The 19957-nt window shown below is 42.3% G+C and overlaps 1 protein-coding gene across 2 annotated transcripts in view; it reads right to left on the reverse strand.

Moving 5' to 3' along the window:
• STON1 (stonin 1) overlaps positions 1 to 19957 on the reverse strand; it is a 56359-nt gene that overhangs the window by 18184 nt on the left and 18218 nt on the right. Inside the window, exon 1 of one of the 2 annotated variants that reach the window (XM_036873836.1) lies at positions 1018 to 1045. The exons of the other annotated variant lie outside the window; for it this stretch is intronic. The gene's annotated coding sequence lies outside the window, so the exon portion shown is untranslated. Of the gene's footprint in view, positions 1 to 1017; positions 1046 to 19957 lie in introns of those variants that run through there. 2 annotated transcript variants of the gene reach the window in all.

Consider the following 19957-nt stretch of genomic DNA (forward strand, 5'->3'; position numbering starts at 1 on the left):
ACAAGCAACTCTATGCCAATCAAATGGACAATGTGAAGAAATAGACAAATTCTTAGAAAGGTAAAGCCTTCCAAGACTGAACCAGGAAGAAATAGAAAATATGAACAGACCAATCACAAGTAATGAAATTGAAAGTGTGAGTAAAAATCTTCCAACAAACAAAAGTCCACGACCAGATGGCTTCACAGGTGAATTTTATCAAACATTTAGAGAAGAGCTAACACCCATCCTTCTCAAACTCTTCCAAAAAATTGCAAAGGAAGGAACACTCCAAAACTCATTCTATGAGGCCACCATCACCCTGATACCAAAACCAGACAAAGATACTACAAAAAAAAAAGAAAAAACGAAAATTACAGACCAATTCTACAAAAAAAGAAAATTACAGACCAATGTCACTGATGAATATAGATGCAAAAATCCTCAACAAAATACTAGCAAACAGAACCCAACAACACATTAAAACTATCATACACCATGATCAAGTGGGATTTATCCCAGGGATGCAAGGATTCTTCAATATACGCAAATCAATCAATGTGATACACCATATTAACAAACTGAAGAATAAAAACCATATGATCATCTCAATAGATGCAGAAAAAGCTTTTGATGGGAGGCCTTCAAGATGGTGGAGGAGTAAGACGTGGAGATCACCTTCCTCCCCACAAATACATCAGAAATACATCTACATGTGGAACAACTCCTACAGAACACCTACTGAACACTGGCAGAAGACCTCAGACTTCCCAAAAGGCAAGAAACTCCCCACGTACCTGGGTAGGGCAAAAGAAAAAAGGAAAAACAAAGACAAAAGAATAGGGACAGGACCTGCACCTCTGGGAGGGAGCTGTGAAGGAGGAAAAGTTTCCACACACTAGGAAGCCCTTTCACTAGTGGAGACGGAGGGTGGCGGGGGGGAAGCTTCGGAGCCACAGAGGAGAGCGCAGCAACAGGGGTGCAGAGGGCAAAGCAGAGAGATTCCCGCACAGAGGATTGATGCCGACCAGCACTCACCAGCCTGAGACGCTTGTCTGCTCACTCGCCGGGGCGGGTGGGGGCTGGGAGCTGAGGCTCTGGCTTCAGAGGTCAGATCCCAGGGAGAGGACTGGGGTTGGCTGCATGAACACAGCCTGAAGGGAGCTGGTGTGCCACAGCTAGCCAGGAGGGAGTCCGGGAAAAAGTCTGGAACTGCACAAGAGGCAAGAGACCATTGTTTTGGGGTGTGCGAGGAGAGGGGATTCAGAGCACCACCTAATCGAGCTCTAGAGATGGATGCAAGCAGCGGCTATCAGTGCGGACACCAGAGACGGGAATGAAACGCTAAGGCTGCTGCTGCAGCCACCAAGAAGCCTGTGTGCGAGCACAGGTCACTACCCACTCCTCCCCTCCCAGGAACCTGTGCAGCCCGCCACTGCCAGGGTCCCGTGATCCAGGGACAACTGCCCCAAGAGAACACACAGCGTGTCTCAGGCTGTTGTAATGTTACACAGGCTTCTGCCACCGCAGGCTTGCCCTGCATTCTGTACCCCTCCCTCCCCCCGGCCTGAGTGAGCCAGAGCCCCCTAATCAGCTGGTATTTTAACCCCGTCCTGTCTGAGGGAAGAACAGATGCCCTCAGGCAACCCAAATGCAGAGGCGGGGCCAATTCCAAAGCTGAACCCCAGGAGCTGTGCGAACAAAGAAGAGAAAGGGAAATTTTCCCCAGGAGCAGCAGGAGCAGCAGATTAAATCTCCACAGTCAACTTGATGTACCCTGCATCTCTGGAATACCTGTATAGACAATGAATCATCCCAAAATTGAGGCGGTGGACTTCGGGAGCAACTGTAGACTTGGAGTTTGCTATCTGCATCTAATTTGTTTTTGGTTTTATGTTTATTGTAGTTTAGTATTTAGAGTTTATCATTGGTAGATTTGTTTATGGATTTGGTTGCTCTCTTCCTTATTTTTTTTTATAAATAGATATATATTTTTTTCCTTTTTCTCTTTTTGTGAGTGTGTATGTGTCTGCTTCTTTGTGTGATTTTGTCTGTATAGCTTTGCTTTTACCATTTGTCGTAGGGTTCTGTCTGTCCGTTTTTTTTTTGTTTCTTTTTGTTTTTTTGTATAGTTTTTAGCGCTTGTTATCATTGGTGGACTTGTATTTTGGTTTGGTTGCTCTCTTCTTTCTTTCTTTCTTTTTATTACTTTTTAATTTTTTATTTTTAATAATTCTTTTACTTTTTATTTTAATAACTTTATTTTATTTTATTTATTATTTTTTTCTCTCTTCCTTTCTTTTTTTTCTCTCTTTTCTTCTGAGCCGTGTGGCTGACAGGGTCTTGAGGCTCCAGCCAGGTGTCAGGCCTGTGCCTCTGAGGTGGGAGAGCCAAGTTCAGGACATTGGTCCATCAGAGATCTCTCGGCTCCACGTAATATGAAATGGCCAAAGTTCTCCCAGAGACCTCCATCTTAACGTTAAGACCCAGCTGCACTCAACGACCAGCAAGCTACAGTGCTGCACACCCTCTGCCAAACAACTAGCAAGACAGGAACACAACCCCACCCATTAGCAAAGAGGCTGCCTAAAATCATAATAAGGTCACAGACACCCCAAAACACACCACCGGATGCGGTCCAGCCCACCAGGAAGACAAGATCCAGCCCCATCCACCAGAACACAGGTACCAGTCCCCCCCACCAGGAAGCCTCCACAACCCATTGAACCAACCTTAGGCACTGGGGGCAGACACCAAAAACAACGGGAACTACAAACTGGCAGCCTGCGAAACACAGTAAGTTAAGCAAAATGAGAAGATAGAGAAACACATAGCAGATGAAGGAGCAAGGTAAAAACCCACCAGACCAAACAAATGAAGAGGAAACAGGCAGTCTACCTGAAAAAGAATTCAGAATAATGATAGTAAAGATGATCCAAAATCTTGGAAATAGAATGGAGAAAATATAAGAAACATTTAACAAGGACCTAGAAGAACTAAAGAGCGAACAAACAACAATGAACAAGACAATAAATGAAATTAAAAATTCTCTAGAAGGAATCAATAGCAGAATGACTGAGGCAGAAGAACAGATAAGTGACCGGGAAGATAAAATAGTGGAAATAACTACCACAGAGCAGAATAAAGAAAAAAGAAAGAAAAGGATTGAGGACAGTCTCAGAGACCTCTGGGACAACATTAAACACACCAACATGCGAATTATAGAGGTCCCAGAAGAAGAAGAGAAAAAGAAAGGGACTGAGAAAATATTTGAAGAGATTATAGTTGAAACCTTCCCTAATATGGGAAAGGAAATAGTCAATCAAGTCCAGGAAGCACAGAGAGTCCCATACAGGATAAATTCATGGAGAAACATGCCAAGACACATATTACTCAAACTATGAAAAATTAAATACAAAGAAAATATATTAAAAGCAGCAAGGGAAAAGCAACAAATAACATTCAAGGGAATCTCCATAAGGTTAACAGCAGATCTTTCAGCAGAAACTCTGCAAGCCAGAAGGGAGTGGCAGGACATATTTAAAGTGATGAAAGGGTAAAAGCTACAACCAAGACCATTCTACCCAGCAAGGATCTCATTCAGATTTGACAGAGAAATTAAAACCTTTAGAGAAAAGCAAAAGCTAACAGAATTCAGCACCACCAAGCCAGCTTTACAACAAATGCTAAACCAACTTCTCTAGGCAGAAAACACGAGAGAAGCAAAAGACTTACAATAACAAACCCAAAACAGTTAAGAAAATGGTAATAGGAACATACATACCAATAATTACCTTAAATGTAAATGGATTAAATGCTCCCACCAAAAGATATAGACTGGCTGAATGGATACAAAACAAGACACGTATATATGCTGTCTACAAGAGACCCACTTCAGGCCTAGGGACACATACAGACTGAGAGTGAGGGGATGGAAAAAGATATTCCATGCAAATGGAAATCAAAAGAAAGCTGGAGTAGCAATTCTCATATCAGAAAAAATGGACTTTAAAATAAAGACTATTACAAGGGACAAAGAAGGACACTACATAATGATCAAGGGATCAACCCAAGAAGAAGATATAACAATTGTAAATATTTCTGCACTCAACATAGGAGCACTTCAATACATAAGGCAAATGCTAACAGCCATAAAAGGGGAAATCGACAGTAACACAATCATAGTAGGGGACTTTAACACCCCACTTTCACCAATGGACAGATCATCCAAAATGAAAATAAATAAGGAAACACAAGCTTTAAATGATACATTATACAAGATGGACTTAATTGATATTAATAGGACATTCCATCCAAAAACAACAGAATACACTTTCTTCTCAAGTGCTCACGGAACATTCTCCAGGATAGATCATATCCTGGGTCACAAATCAAGCCTTGGTAAATTTAAGAAAATTGAAGTCGTATCAAGTATCCTTTCCAACCACAACGCTATGAGACTAGATAACGATTACAAGAAAAATCTGTTAAAAATACAAACACATGGAGGCTAAACAATACACTACTAAATAACCAAGAGATCACTGAAGAAATCAAAGAGGAAATCAAAAAATACCTAGAAACAAATGGCAATGAAAACACGACAACCCAAAACCTATGGGATGAGGAAAAAGCAGTTCTAAGAGGGCAGTTTAGAGCAATACAATCCTACCTGAAGAAACAAGAAACATCTCAAATAAACAACCTAACATTACACCTAAAGCAATTAGAGAAAGAAGAACAAAACAACCCCAAAGTTAGCGGAAGGAAAGAAATCATAAAGATCAGATCAGAAATAAAGGGAAAAAATTGAAGGAAAGAATAGCAAAGATCAATAAAACTAAAAGCTGGTTCTTTGAGAAGATAAACAAAATTGATAAACCATTAGCCAGACTCAACAAGAAAAAAAGTGAGAAGACTCAAATCCATAGAATTAGAAGTGAAAAAGGAGAAGTAACAACTGGCACTGCAGAAATATAAAGGATCATGAGAGATTACTACAAGCAACTATATGTCAATAAAATGGACAACCTGGAAGAAATGGACAAATTCTTAGAAAAGCACAATCTTCCGAGACTGAACCAGAAAGAAATAGAAAATGTAAACAGACCAATCACAAGAACTGCAATTGAGACTGTGATTAAAAATCTTCCACCAAACAAAAGCCCAGAACCAAATGGCTTCACAGGCAAATTCCATCAAACATTTAGAGAAGAGCTAACACCTATCCTTCTCAAACTCTTCCAAAATATAGCAGAGGGAGGAACACTCCCAAACTCATTCTACGAGGCCACCATCACCCTGATATGAAAACCAGACAAAGATGTCACAAACAAAGAAAACTACAGGTCAATATCACTGATGAACATAGATGCAAAAATCCTCAACAAAATACTAGCAAACAGAATCCAACAGCATATTAAAAGGATCATACACCATGATCAAGTGGGGTTTATCCCAGGAATGCAAGGATTCTTCAATATACGCAAATCAATCAATGTGATACACCATATTAACAAACTGAACGAGAAAAACCATATGATCATCTCAATAGATGCAGAAAAAGCTTTCGACGAAGTTCAACACCTATTTATGATAAAAACCCTCCAGAAAGTAGGCGTAGAGGGAACTTACCTCAACATAATAAAGGCCATATATGACAAACCCACAACCAACATCGTTCTCAATGGTGAAAAACTGAAACCATTTCCAATAAGATCAAGAACAAGACAAGGTTGCCCACTCTCACCACTATTATTCAACATAGTTTTGGAAGTTTTAGCCACAGCAATCAGAGAAGAAAAAGAAATAAAAAGAATCCAAATCGGAAAAGAAGAAGTAAAGCTGTCACTGTTTGCAGATGACATGATACTATACATCGAGAATCCTAAAGATGCAACCAGAAAACGACTAGTGCTAATCAATGAATTTGGTAAAGTTGCAGGATACAAAATTAATGCACAGAAATCTCCTGCATTCCTATACACTAGTGATGAAAAATCTGAAAGAGAAATTAAGGAAACACTCCCATTTACCACTGCAACAAAAAGAATAAAATACCTAGAAATAAACCTACCTAGGGAGACAAAAGACCTGCATGCAGAAAACTATAAGACACTGTTGAAAGAAATTAAAGATGATACCAAGAGATGGAGAGATATACCATGTTCTTGGATTGGAAGAATCAATATTGTGAAAATGACTATACTACCCCAAATCAATCTACAGATTCAATGCAATCCCTATCAAATTACCAACGGCATTTTTCACAGAACTAGAACAAAAAATTGCACAATTTGTATGGAAACACCAAAGACCCCGAATAGCCAAAGCAATCCTGAGGGAAAAAAACGAGCTGGAAGAATCAGACTGCCTTACTTCACACTGTACTACAAAGCTACAGTAATCAAAACAATATGGTACTGGCACAAAAACAGAAATATAGATCAATGGAACAGGATAGAAAGCCCAGAGATCAATCCACACACCTATGGTCAACTAATCTATGACAAAGGAGGCAAGGATATACAATGAAGAAAAGACAGTCTCTTCAATAAGTGGTGCTGGGAAAACTGGACAGCTACATGAGAAAAAATGAAATTAGAACACTCCTGAACACCATACACAAAAAAAAACTCAAAATGGATTAGAGACCTAAATGTAAGACCAGACACTATAAAACTCTTAGAGGAAAACATAGGAAGAACACTCTTTGACATAAATCAAAGCAAGATCTTTTTTGACCCACCTCCTAGAGTAATGGAAATAAAAACAAAAATAAACAAATGGGACCTAATGAAACTTCAAAGCTTTTGCACAGCAAAGGAAACTATAAACAAGACAAAAAGACAACCCTCAGAATGGGAGAAAATATTTGCAAACGAATCAATGGACAAAGGATTACTCTACAAAATATATAAACAGCTCATGCAACTCAATATTACAGAAACAACGCAATCAAAAAATGGGCAGAAGACCTAAATAGACATTTCTCCAATGAAGACATACAGATGACCAAGAAGCACATGAAAAGCTGCTCAACATCACTAATTATTAGAGAAATGCAAATCAAAACTACAATGAGGTATCACCTCACACCAGTTAGAGTGGGCATCATCAGAAAATCTACAAAAAACAAATGCTGGAGAGGGTGTGGAGAAAAGGGAACCCTCTTGCACTGTTGGTGGTTACGTAAATTGATACAGCCACTATGGAGAACAATATGGAGGTTCCTTAAAAAACTAAAAATAGAATTACCATATGACCCATCAATCCCACTACTGGGCATATACCCAGAGAAAACCATAATTCAAAAAAGACACATGCACCCCAATGTTCATTGCAGCACTATTTACAATAGCCAGCTCATGGAAGCAACCTAAATGCCCATCGACAGACGAATGGATAAAGAAGATGTGGTATGTATATACAATGGAATATTACTCAGCCATAAAAAGGAACGAAACTGGGTCATTTGTAGTGACGTGGATGGACCTAGAGACTGTCATACAGAGTGAAATAAGTCAGAAAGAGAAAAACAAATATCGTATATTAACACATATATGTGGAATCTAGAAAAATGGTACAGATGAACTGGTTTGCAAGGCAGAAATAGACAGACAGACGTAGAGAACAAATGTAGGGACACCAAGGAGGGAAGGAGGAGTGGGATGAATTGGGAGGTTGGGATTGATATATATATACACTAATATGTATAAAATAGATAACTGAGAGCCTGCTGTATAGCACAGGGAACTCCACTTCTCTGTACAGTAGAAACTAACACAACATTGTAAAACAACTATATCCCAATTTATAAAATTTTTTTTTAAATTGCAGTGTTTTTGAGTCAATTCAAAAAGTCTTTATTTGAATGACTATTATATAGTTAGACCTTGTTAGTGCTATAGAAAAATACAGGAGGAGAAGATAAAATCCCAATTTATAATGAACTTATAACCCATTGACAGCCCCAAAGGTTTACAGTTTAGAAGCATTTTCAAATTCATGATCTCACTTATCAAAACAACCCTGGGAGGTATATATCATTATTCCCATTTCATAGCTGAGATTACTTGGGTTTAGAGTCATTACCTAAAGTCACCCAACTGGTAAGAGGCAGAACTAGGATTTTTTTTTTAATAATAGGTTTATTGATATATAATTCACATATATAGGGACTTCCCTGGTGGTCCAGTGCGTAAGACTCCATGCTCCCAATGCAGCGGGCTTGGGTTCAATTCCTGGTCGGGGAACTAGATCCTGCATGCAAGCCGCAACTAAGAGTTCGCATGCCGCAACTAAAGATCCTGCATGCCACAATGAAGATCCCGAGTGCTGCAACTAAGACCCAGTGCAGCCAAAATAAATAAATAAATAAATAATTTGAAAAATTCACATGCATAAAATGACAATTCACTGATGTTTCATTCAGTGATATTCAGAGTTGTGCAACCATCACTACTATCTAATTCCAGAACATTCTTATCAATTTAAAAATAAACTTTGTACCTATTAGCAGTCACTTCCCATTTTCCTCCTCCCCCCAGGCCCTGACAATCTCCTTTCTTTTCCTATGAATTTGCCTAGTCTGGACATTTCATTTAAATAGAATCTACAACATATGGCCTTTTGTGCCTGGCTTCTTTCACTCAGCATAATGTTTTCAAAGTTCATCCATGTTGTGGCATGTATCAGAACTTCATTCCTCTTTGTGGCTGAGTAATATTTCATCGTGAGAGTATCTCACGTTTTGCTTACCCACTCATCGGTTGAGGGACATTTGGTTTGCTTCTATTTTTTGGCCATTATGAATATTCCTGCTATGAGCATTTGTGTAGAAGCCTCAGTGTGATCACTTCTCTTGGGTATATACCTAGGCTAGGAAAAAACCAGATTTTGAACACAGGTCACTTCATCCTGATCTAGTACAACATATATTATTGAAAGTATTCTAATGATATCAGAGGCAATGAGCTGTACAGGCCCCAGCACTGACCTAGGGGCTGGGTACCCGAATGCTGGTCACTGCTCTGCCACTTACAAGCTGCGTGCTAAGCCCCTCCGGACGTTCACTGATTAGAGTAGAATAATCTCTGAGGTCATTTCCAACTCTAAAATAATTCTATTGTGGTTGACATCCAACTGGATTTTTTTTCCAAAGCAGAAATTGTGTTACCACTGGTGTTTTTAACCAAACTGACAGAAAGTAAAACTCCATGAGATCTACTGATGTGAAAATTCAAAATCTGTTGGAATAAAGCCCATGAGAAAGGCATATTTTTCTCCCTCTGACCCGCTTGCTCACCTCCCCTTGTGGATAATGAAGGCTCAACCAATGCAGTCATTCAAGCTTGGAAAAGAGCCAACACAAAGAGAGAGAGGGCCTGGGGCTCCACTGGGGACCGGGCATGCTCAGTGCTGTCATTTGCTAAATCCACACATTCCTGAGGGCACAAAAGCACACAGTGGAGCAGTAGCCCAGGTCAGCTGGCTCTCTCTGGAGGGCATTTCACTGTCACTGCCCTTGGGCTAGAGTTGCCATAAAGCACTTTCCCTTCGAAGCAGGAAGGGCAGTGTTTCCATGGGACACAGCCAGGAGGTGCAGAGGCAGGAAATCAGGAACAATATTCTTGATCCATCCCATCCCACCATCTTCAGAAGGAATCCAGCCAAAATAATTCTTCGTATAGGGTGAGAGATTGTGTAAATATTTGCTTTAGTTGGGTTTATAAAAAAGAAAGAAAAAGAGAAGACCAAGAGAAGAAATAATTCAGCTTCAGACTGAATTCTATTCTGATCTACACCAAACATTTCACTTCATCCATTTTCCATTGGGAGCTTCAAAATTTGGAAGTGATACTGGTTTCTTCAGAGTTTTTGCTTATTATGAGAAAAAAAGTGACTTCCATAAGCCAAATAAAGAAATCAATCTCACTACTTTTTAAGTGACCTTTGAACTTTTTAAAAGCACACCTTGCAAAAAAATCTCCTACCTTGAAGGCAAAATCTATGCAAAGCGCACTCTTTGCCCTGTGTAAGACTCTTCCACAGGGAGGCACTCAGCAAATATAACGTAAGTTTAATTCAACCAAACAGAATTGTGCCCAATAGGAACCCAAACCTTTGCCCTTGTTGAAAAGGCAGCACTTAGATGTTGCTCTGAGGTGAGCGGCCAAGACTCCAGCTCTCTGTGGTCAGGGACAGGTTTGCTTCCCACTGTGCTCCTCTTTCTCCTCTTCTGTACCCCTCTTGTGCCCTTCCTTATCAATCTTTATACACGTATTTCCATTTCTCTGTTACCTCTTTTGCCCCTTCCCTCTCTATATGACCTCATCTTTCTCTTTTAGTCTCAAAGAACCCACAACCCCAAGCCGTTCTCCCAAAGTCAACAACTAGAATCAATTCCAACCAGCACTTTCCTTCCCTCCTGACCCATCCCCACCCCAAGCAGGGAAAGGGGGGGCCACATCCTGTCCAGAGCATTGGTCTGTCCAAGGCCCACTGGGTCTCAGGGAGGGATGAGAAAGCTCAGAGTCAAGGGATCTAGAATGTGTCTTCTTTTAATCATCTGCAACTTCACGCCATCTACTTCAGGACACTGGAATCCAAAAGTATTCAAGCAATAACACCTATTTAACCTCAGTATTTTTTTATTCTGCATTGCAAATGGAATAGGATTTAAATCTATGCCTCCCAGAGGGCCCTGAATTCTACCATTCCAGAGCCCTTTCAAGGCAACATCTCATTTAAACTTTACAACAATCCAGATGCGACGAGAGCCTTGGAATGCCATCTCCAAAGTCTGGATCCGGTTAGTGGAGAGCTGGGAACCCAGGACTCCTGGGACCAAGTCCCCAGCTGCCTTCCTCTGAAGCAAAGATTCCCCTGGTTCAACTCCCTGGCTTTCTCCTCAGCTGTGGATTCCATCCTACCTTACATACCCCAATCCTTTCAGAGGTCTGTTTTCAGTCAATCTGGATTATCCTGAAACTCCTAGAAGACAATTCCAGACAAACTTCACAGACAAGGCAAGACACCAAGACTCCAAATGAGGCACAGAGAGAAAAGTAAAATGTATTATGGTGGAAATTTCTAGAAGTCAATCTCTGAGGTTTGAAGGTTTCTAGGGGAGCGTGTTTGCTTCCCCTTAAGACTATCAGACATTCTTTTCAGCTGCCTATTTTCAAAGCAGCACCAGGGTCCAGTAAACTTAAGAACAAATTAAAAGTCAATGCACATGCTTACACTGGGAATAACAAGGTTGTAGGTAGACAGTGGTTTTTCAACCTTTCACCTCAACACCTGTGACAGTGGCATTCAGAAGCATTTAACAACCTCTCAAAATATTTAGGGAAGCCCTAAAATAATTAATTACCACCACCATTCTAAGTGTTGGGTCAGCAAAGGAGTGCCCCAGGTCACGACAAACGTGAGAAAGGCTGTACTTACACACAATTCCTGCACCTGACCCCCTTCTTCCACTGAAGAAATCATACCAGGAGAAAGACAAATATTATATGATACCACATATCTAAAAAAGTAGTACAAATGAACTTATTTGCAAAACAGAAACAGACTCACAGATATAGAAAACAAACTTATGGTTACCAAAGGGGAGGGGTGGGGGAAGGATAAATTGGGAGTATGGGATTAACAGATGGACACTAACACATATAAAACAGATGAACAACAAGGATTTACTGTATAGCACAGGGAACTATATTCAATATTTTGTAATAAACCATAATGGAAAAGAATCGACAAAATATATATAGATATATACATACATATGTATAAATGAATTACTTTGCTATATACCTGAAACTACCATAATATTGTAAATCAACTACACTTCAATTAAAAAAATAAATCATACTGGAATTCTTATAAAAGTATTATGGAGATTGTCATAAATTTATTCAAATTATTTTAAAAAGTAAACCTTTCACCAATAGAAATACCTTAAATATTATTAATAATATTGCAAATTATTTGCAATAAGCCTTATGAATAAGGAGCACTGGTATGGAAAAATGACCTCACCAAAAAGAATTTTGGGATACAAGTTTTCAAGTTATTGTAGGAAAAATTCATATATTCTTTGAGAGTCAGAAGGAGGGGTCATGTCTCATCCATTAGGGCATTTTCCACATTGCCTGCAAATGTCTGACATAAATATGCACCTCAATAAATTTTTGATTGAATAATTTTAAACGGTCTTTTCAGTTTTCCATAAAGTAAATCTCTGTACTGCCCTCCCCAGTTCAAAGAATCACTGAATTTAGAGTTTGTTGTTGTGTTAACCTAACACAACAACAAACATTTATCAAGTACTAGGTGCTCCCGGTCTGCTAAGGACTGTATGTGCATAATCTCATTTAATCCTTACAACCCTATGAGGGGTTGATATAATAATATGATATAATATAAATTTATATATTATTATCATTTTTTTAGAAAAGGAAAATAAGGCTCAGAGAGGTTTATCTACTTGCCTAAAGTCACCCAGCCAGTAAGAGGCAGACCTGGACTATGACCTGGTCTGTCTGATCCCAAAGTCTATGACTGACAGCATCCACCACCCCAGAGGTGCCGACAGATCCAAGGACTTGCCGGTGTCACCATGCCACCTTCCACTAAGGGGAAAGCTCCAGGGCAAGAGCCACCACTTCCTGGAGCCAGGAACTCTCTAAACTGAAGGATGCTGTTCTCATCTGAGAAAAGCCTGTTTCTCCACAAAGCCCAGCCCAAGTGTCTGCCTTGGGACATCAGGCTGTGGGTAAGACAAACTCTGAGACAGTTGTTCTCAAGAACAACTCAGGAGCAATTTGGGTCAATTCCGAGAGTAGCTTTCACATCTCAGCCTGCCCTACTTCCCATCCCTTTTCGACTGCATCAACTGGCCATCCCACCCTTAGTGATGAACAATTATTCAGACTTGCTGCCCAACACATACATTTAGGTCCACCCTCCCTTCTGGTGACCATCTTGATATACTGTCTAAGTCCCCAAACTCTGCGTAACCCCCTGCATCCGTCCTTCCTCCCATGCCATCCCCCTCCCGCCTCTATTCTCCAGTGTCTACTTCTGCTGTTCTTGGCAGTTTTCCTTTGCTTTTCTGGAGAAACCATGCAAACAAAGTGTAGATATGAAGTTCTACCTTTCCCCGTAGATCGTCAAACAAAATCAGATTAGAGGCATTTGGTTGTTAAATCAGCATTCCAGGTGGTCTGCAGCTGCAGACTCTGTCCCCACTTCAGTGAGTCATCTGTGGAGACCCCCACCCTCTAGGATGATCTCTAGGCTCTTGCTTCTCTGTCTCTGCCAGGCGCTGGGGGAGGACTGATGCTGAAGAGGTATCCAGCAGAGCTCAGGGAAGCACCACCGACACCTAGCAGCAGCTTCTAGCTCTCAGCCCCGCCCGAACTGTCACTGTCGGGCTGACTCCTACTCAAGCTCCATGAACACACCTGGACCCTGAGCAACGCCCTCGCCTCTCCAGAGGGCTGAATTTAGTCCTTTATGCCTGTGACTTTATTGCTCTACAGCAACGCTGCATAATCTAGAGAAAGAATGTCTTCATGTCAGTTTCTGTGTGGTTTCATTGACTGCCCCCCAAAGAAGGAATTCTCTGACTCTCCCCAATGCCTGACTCCTCAACTGCAATAGCGGAACCAGGCTGGAGCTGCGTTTGAAAAAAACAACCTCCCTCTCATTTGTGTGGTTGGGAGTCTGTAATACTCTCTTTGCATTCCGGGATATATTGAGATATCCCAGAAACAAAGCCAAAGTCAGGGATAGCCCAGTGTGCAAAATGCATCCTTGAAGAATTTTCTTAAAGGTTTGCTATGAAAGTATTTAAAATATTCCTCTAGAATTTTTCCCTTTAAAGGGGAAACTGAAAATTTGAAACAGACAACGCAAAACCCTAAGTGGAGGGAAAACCCTTGCAGAGCACACTCTCAACCTAAGTCGTAGGAGAGGTGCCCACTGCATGTACTGCATGTATTATTAATACATACGTTCTGCAGCCCATAATATTTCATCGCAAACACATGTGGCATTTAGTTCACCTCTGTGACAGGAAATACCATGGTAAAATATTAAACCACAGCAAAACCTATCCGTACCTTCCAATATTTTCCTTGCTGGTTCCCTTCCTACATGTGGCTGGTGGCTATAAACTTAAAACCTGAAAACCTGGGACCCACAACCCAAGACTCAGCATCACTCCATACGAGTGGTTCTCGAGCGATTTAATTTCCCAGTGCACGTGTGGCAGAGTCTGGAGACATTTTTGGTCATTACAACTAGCGGTGGGCAGGTGCTACTGTCATCTAGTGAGTAGATGCTGCTGAATGGATCCTATATTGCACAGGATGGCCCCACAGCAAAGAATTATCCAGCCCAACGTATCAGTAGTGCCCAGGCTGAGAAATCCTGCCCTATACTGAGATCAGTGAGCTGAGTGTGGTGAGTGGGTGTCCACCCCCCCGCATGTGTCTACTTTGTGCACGGTGAATAGGAAGCTTTAATTTGGCGATTTGCCTGAAGTTGCACAACCAGAAAATGGTCAGAATCGAACCCTGTGTCGGTCCGCAAATCTCCTGCTCTTTCCACTACATCACACTGTCTACCAGAGCAGGAATCAGAATAGGAGAGAGGGATTCACAATAGCCAAGACATGCAAGCAACCTAAGTGTCCATCAACAGATGAATGGATAAAGAAGATGTGGTATACATACACAATGGAATACTACTCAGCCATAAAAAAGAATGAAATAATGCCATTTGCGGCAACATGGATGGACCTAGAGATTATCATACTAAGTGAAGTAAGTCAAACAAATATCCAATGTTATCACTTGTATGTGGAATCTAAAAAAATGATACAAATGAACTTATTTACAAAACAGAAATAGACGTACATAGAAAACAAACTTATGTTTACCAAAGGGGAAAGGGGGGAGGGAAAGGGATAAATTTGGAGTTTGGGATTAGCAGATACAAACTACTATTATAAAATAGATAAACAACAAGGTTGTACTGTATAGCACAGGGAACTACATTCAATACCTTGTAATAAACTATAATGGAAAAGAAAAAATATAAACAGAAGTTATACATTTGTTTCATTTCAACAAATGAAACAATCCAAAAATGCATAAAGTTAATCCTTTTCCGTTTGTTTTCATCCCACTATGGTAATTCTGTTAAAAGCACAGTATGTGTTTTTCCACACTGTTTCCATGTTCATATAAATACAAACAAATATATGTACACATATGGAAGTTTTGCTTTAGGATCATACTATACATGATGCTTGCTTTTTAAAATATCTGCTTAATAATATATTATGGATATCCCTCCAGTTTGATAAATATAGATCTAACTCAAAAAAAAAAAAACAAAAAAAGAATAGGAGAGAGGGCAATAAAGGAATATTTTAAAAGAAGACTTGACAGGACTCGGACACCAAATGTGATCTAGAAAACACGGGAAAGGGGAAGTCTGGCACTTAGAAAAGTAGAGACATAGGAGAGGCAGGAAGAGGAGCCGCGTTTACACACGTCGGTCAAGTCTGAAGTACATCCAAGTAGAAACACCCAGCAAGGAGCTTGAAGCACGGGATGGTACCTGGAGAGAAAACAGGCGGCAGTACATGTAGAATTGGAGGTCTTTTTTGGGTAAGTGAGAGTTGAACGCAGGAGAGAAAGGGAGAGGCCACAGGGTGCCCAAAGCTGAGGACTGGGTCGCTTTACAGGAGGAGGAAAAGAAAAGGAGAAAGGAAGACACACCCAAGAGGCCAAGGTAAAAGCAGGAGGTGCAGGGACCCAAAAGGCAGAAAGCATGTCCTCATGGGACCTTGAAGAGCTGCAAGGGGCAGGAAAATAGACGGGACAGATGACCTTCAGGTTTGGTGATTAGGTCAACGGTGACAGGGGTGGGAGTGAGGCCAGTCTGGAAGCAAAGGGAGCACGGATCCTGGGGGTCCATGGGCAGAGTCTGGGCTATATCTTGGCCACCTCCCCCGCCCCGCCCCTCCAGTTCCTGGGTTTCTGCAGCTCTGGGGCTGTGTTGTTTCCTGGATGGACTGATTTCTGGCAGCCTTATAACTGCCCGCCTCTTCATACCTTACCTACCTCCTGGTCTCTGGAGCACAAAAGGGCCCCAGGGCCTCCCACTCTCTGAAAAAATCCAGCCCACCCGGGGCCAGGGACGCGCGCAGGCAAGGGCCTGCGCAAATAAAGCCCGCTTTCAGGGCTGCCTTCTGGTATTTCTATCCCGTGGGTTCCTCAGTGGGAAGAGCAAGGCTCAGGAGCGAGGGCATGATCTCCATAGGGGCCCCCAGGGCAGGGCTGGGTGGGGGGCCCTGTGGTTATTAGATGGCAGCTCCTGGATTTGGATTCTGAGTTCTCAAAGGAAACCATGAAAAAGATGTGGGATATAGTTAGCTGTAGCTGCAGGGGGGTTGGCTCAGATCCCACACCTTAAATATACAAATCTCCCTCCTTTTTCTCTCCCCCTCCCCCTCCGCCCCAGGCACACGGGACCTCCTGAAGATAAGCAGAAAGTCCTGGTAGTTTAAAGAACTATAAAGAGAGTCTCTCTCTGGACTTCAATATTTAGTGGGGGGAAAACCAAAGTCAACCACTTTGCTATGAAAACTGGTCAAGTAATTTTTCTTAATTACCATGTAATTGCTTTTAGTGTTTTGAGAGGAGGCAGTAGCTAAATGGCCCAGAAAGGCTATTTAACGCTTTAAAATGTGATTCCTTCCCACACACTAATCACACTGAGTTCAGATTGGAATAGCATGTATGAGAAGTTAAGGACCATCATATGCCAAAAGAGATGCAGGATCTCGACGCTTGGATGCTGGACTTTGGGGAACGTCTGCCAAACATTCTGGTAAAAATTCTTGTCCCACACACCCTGCTCATTCATTCAGTGAATAAGTTGCTATGTCTTCTGAGTGCTGGGTCCTGGGTGGAGCACACTGCAGACCACAGATTAAGACCTGAGTCACTGGTCGTCTGGTGGGGAAAGAAGGGTTTAGACTGTGAATCCCAGTCCTGCCACTGACTACCTGTGTGACCTGGGGCAAGTTACTTTAACTCCCTGAGCCTCAGTTTCCCCAGGCTTGAAACAGGGATGATAACAGTTAACTTTTAGGATTTGTTCGGGGCTGAACTATATCCCCCCCAAAGTCATCCCTAGTACCCCCAATGTGACTGTATTTGGAGACACGGTTTTACAGAGGTAATTAAGTTAAAGTGAGGCCATTGGGGTAAGCCCTGAGGCAGTCTGAATGGTGTCCTTACAGGAAGTGATCAGGACACACAGACATCAGGGACTCGAACACACAAAGAAAAAGCCATATGAGGACACAGAGAGAAGGCAGCTGTCCACAAGCCAAGGTGAAAGGGCTCAGAGGAAACCCAACCTGCCGACACCTTGATCTTGGACTTCCAGCCTCCAGAACTGTAAGAAATAAACTTCTGTTGTTGAAGCCACCCAGTGTGTAGTGTACTGTCCTGTTATGGCAGCCAGAACAAACTAAGTATGTGCATCTATAAAATGGTAGGTGCGTGGGGGAGATCATAAGTAGAGGCTGTTATTACTATGGATTCCTGCTCCTAATGTAACCTATGGGGCCTTCCTGCAACCGACCCCTCCTGCCATGTCCTCTGCCTGCCTCTTGTTTGTATAAAAGCTGTAGTCTCCCAGGCCTCCCTAGAGTCACAGAAGCCTGGTTCAATAATTAATGATTGAAAGGATGTGAACAGGTAGTGACAAAAGTTGCAGTTGGGCCAGAAGAACTGGTAACAATTTAAACAGTAAATCAGTCATATGGCAGTCACAGAATCTCTAGTTCCTCCCTGAAGTACCTAGATAACTGTATCTAATGCACATTTCCTGAGTTGTTTTACAGTTGCTAAAACCCCCACCAAATGGAAGAAGTTAACTACTTAATGACCATGAGCACATAGTCCCCAGACCTACTAGAGCTTGAGAATTGATAATGTTAACCCCTATGACACTGTCCTGTTACTTCATCAACAACCAAAGAGAGAACTGTTAAGGAGCTGATCACACACCCTGTGACTCCCCTCCCTCACCTCGCCTTTAAAAATGTTTCCCTGAAATCCATCGGGGAGTTCAGGTCTTTTGAGCATGAGCCGCCCCGTTCTCCTTGTATGGCCCTTGCAATAAACCTTTCTCCCCTCCAAACTCCAATGTTTTGGTTTGTTTGGCTTCACTGTGTGTTGGGCACATGAACTTGTGTTCAACAACACTAAGGTACTTATAACCTAGAAGGAAAGACCACAGAAAGCCACAAATGACAGGCAGAATGTGCCCACTCTCCTGCACTAATGTGCAACGGGAGGTTGGGAGAGGAAAGTCCCAGCTCAAGGGCAAGAGGCTTCCTGGGGAGGGGGCATCTGCTTGGTCAGAGACAAGGGGCAGCAGATCAGGCAACAGTGTTCATACCCTCTGCCCATGTGTCTGTGCATTTGCATCACAGGCCAGTTGACACCAGCATAAGGGAATTTCTCCCGCCTGATTGCATTCACTCCACTACGCAGACACAAAATCCAGTCACACACACCCTGAACATCGCTGTGGCAGGTCTCCTCTCTGGCTGCCCAAACTGGGCCACAAGCCACGGAGATGACCTCAGAGGTGATCAGGGCTGTTTGCGTTCTCCAAATCAAATGCATTTTGGTTTATCCATGGCTAGTCCGAGGCTACTGCTGACCACCAAGCTCACCTGGCACTGTCCACATCAGTGGGAATACAGAGGCAGGAAGCACTGACGTACAGAGGTCACAGCATGTTTGTTTCGATTCTCACCACTGTCGGGAATTCCATGAATGTACGTGTGTACAAATATGCAAAACTTGAGCAATTCCAAGAATAGGGAAAGATTTTTAAAAATCATTTAGTAAGGTCCTATTTACAACCAAGTATAGATCAACATTTACTTGGGCTCTTAGTCTCAAATGCAGATGTCACACACAAAACTAATACTTGTGTCTCTAAGTCCAAAGGGAGTGTGTGCAAAATATTTGTTAATTTTATCACAGTTCGAAGGCCATTAAAGGCTTTACAAAGAATTTTGCACTGAGAGCAAAGTCTGATCAGAAATGTGTAAGTGGATATGAATGAATGGAATTGCCACATGACACTCTCAGCCATGGGTGTTGGCTTATATTTAAACTTAGGGGTCTCTAAGTCTCAACCTGGGCACTTGAGCCTATAGCAGAGTGACATCCTTCATCCTGACTCAGAGTCTTCATGTAAATGAGTAACTTCCAGCATCCTCACAAAGCGCCCCAGGTGCCTCTGCATAGCCCTGCCCGGCGAGGCCCATGTGCTCCAGCGAGAACCAGCCAGCACAGCAAGGGGCTCACCCGGCCTCTAAGACGTTGGGTCTCCAATGGACGCCATCCAGGGCTCCGCTCTCCCGCCACACCCATCGCTCCACCAGATCTCTGTACTACTGCTCACGGTCCCCACAGCTGCTTGCCCAGCCTGGGAGCCAGGGGGCCAGTGTTTGGGAGGTTTGGTTCCAGCTCTGCTTCTCTCTGCTCTGTAATTTAAAACAAGTCCCTGCTAGCAAGCGGTTTCAAGGGCCCTTCAGACTCCAGCAATTTATGAAGATGAATTCTCCTAAAAAGGAGTCTGCAGAGGAGTATGTGCCTCCCTGAAGACCCCTTCCTACCTAAATACCTTAGGACCTCCTGCAACCATGCCCAGGCTGGAAGTTTTCCAAAGATGGCCACAGCAAGATCGCCCATCTAATGCCCTTCTGAAAGGTCACCTTGTCCCTCCCCCACTGAGAGGGGGCTCTCTTTCCCCTCCCCTTGAATCTGGGTGGGCCTTTTGCTCCTCTAACCCAATACAATGTGGCAGAAGTGACATTGTGACAACACTGGGCCTGAGGCTGACCCAGAAGCTGCCATTTCTC

This window comes from Balaenoptera musculus, chromosome 13, assembly GCF_009873245.2.
Source record: "Balaenoptera musculus isolate JJ_BM4_2016_0621 chromosome 13, mBalMus1.pri.v3, whole genome shotgun sequence".
In the NCBI taxonomy this organism is placed as follows: domain Eukaryota; kingdom Metazoa; phylum Chordata; class Mammalia; order Artiodactyla; family Balaenopteridae; genus Balaenoptera; species Balaenoptera musculus.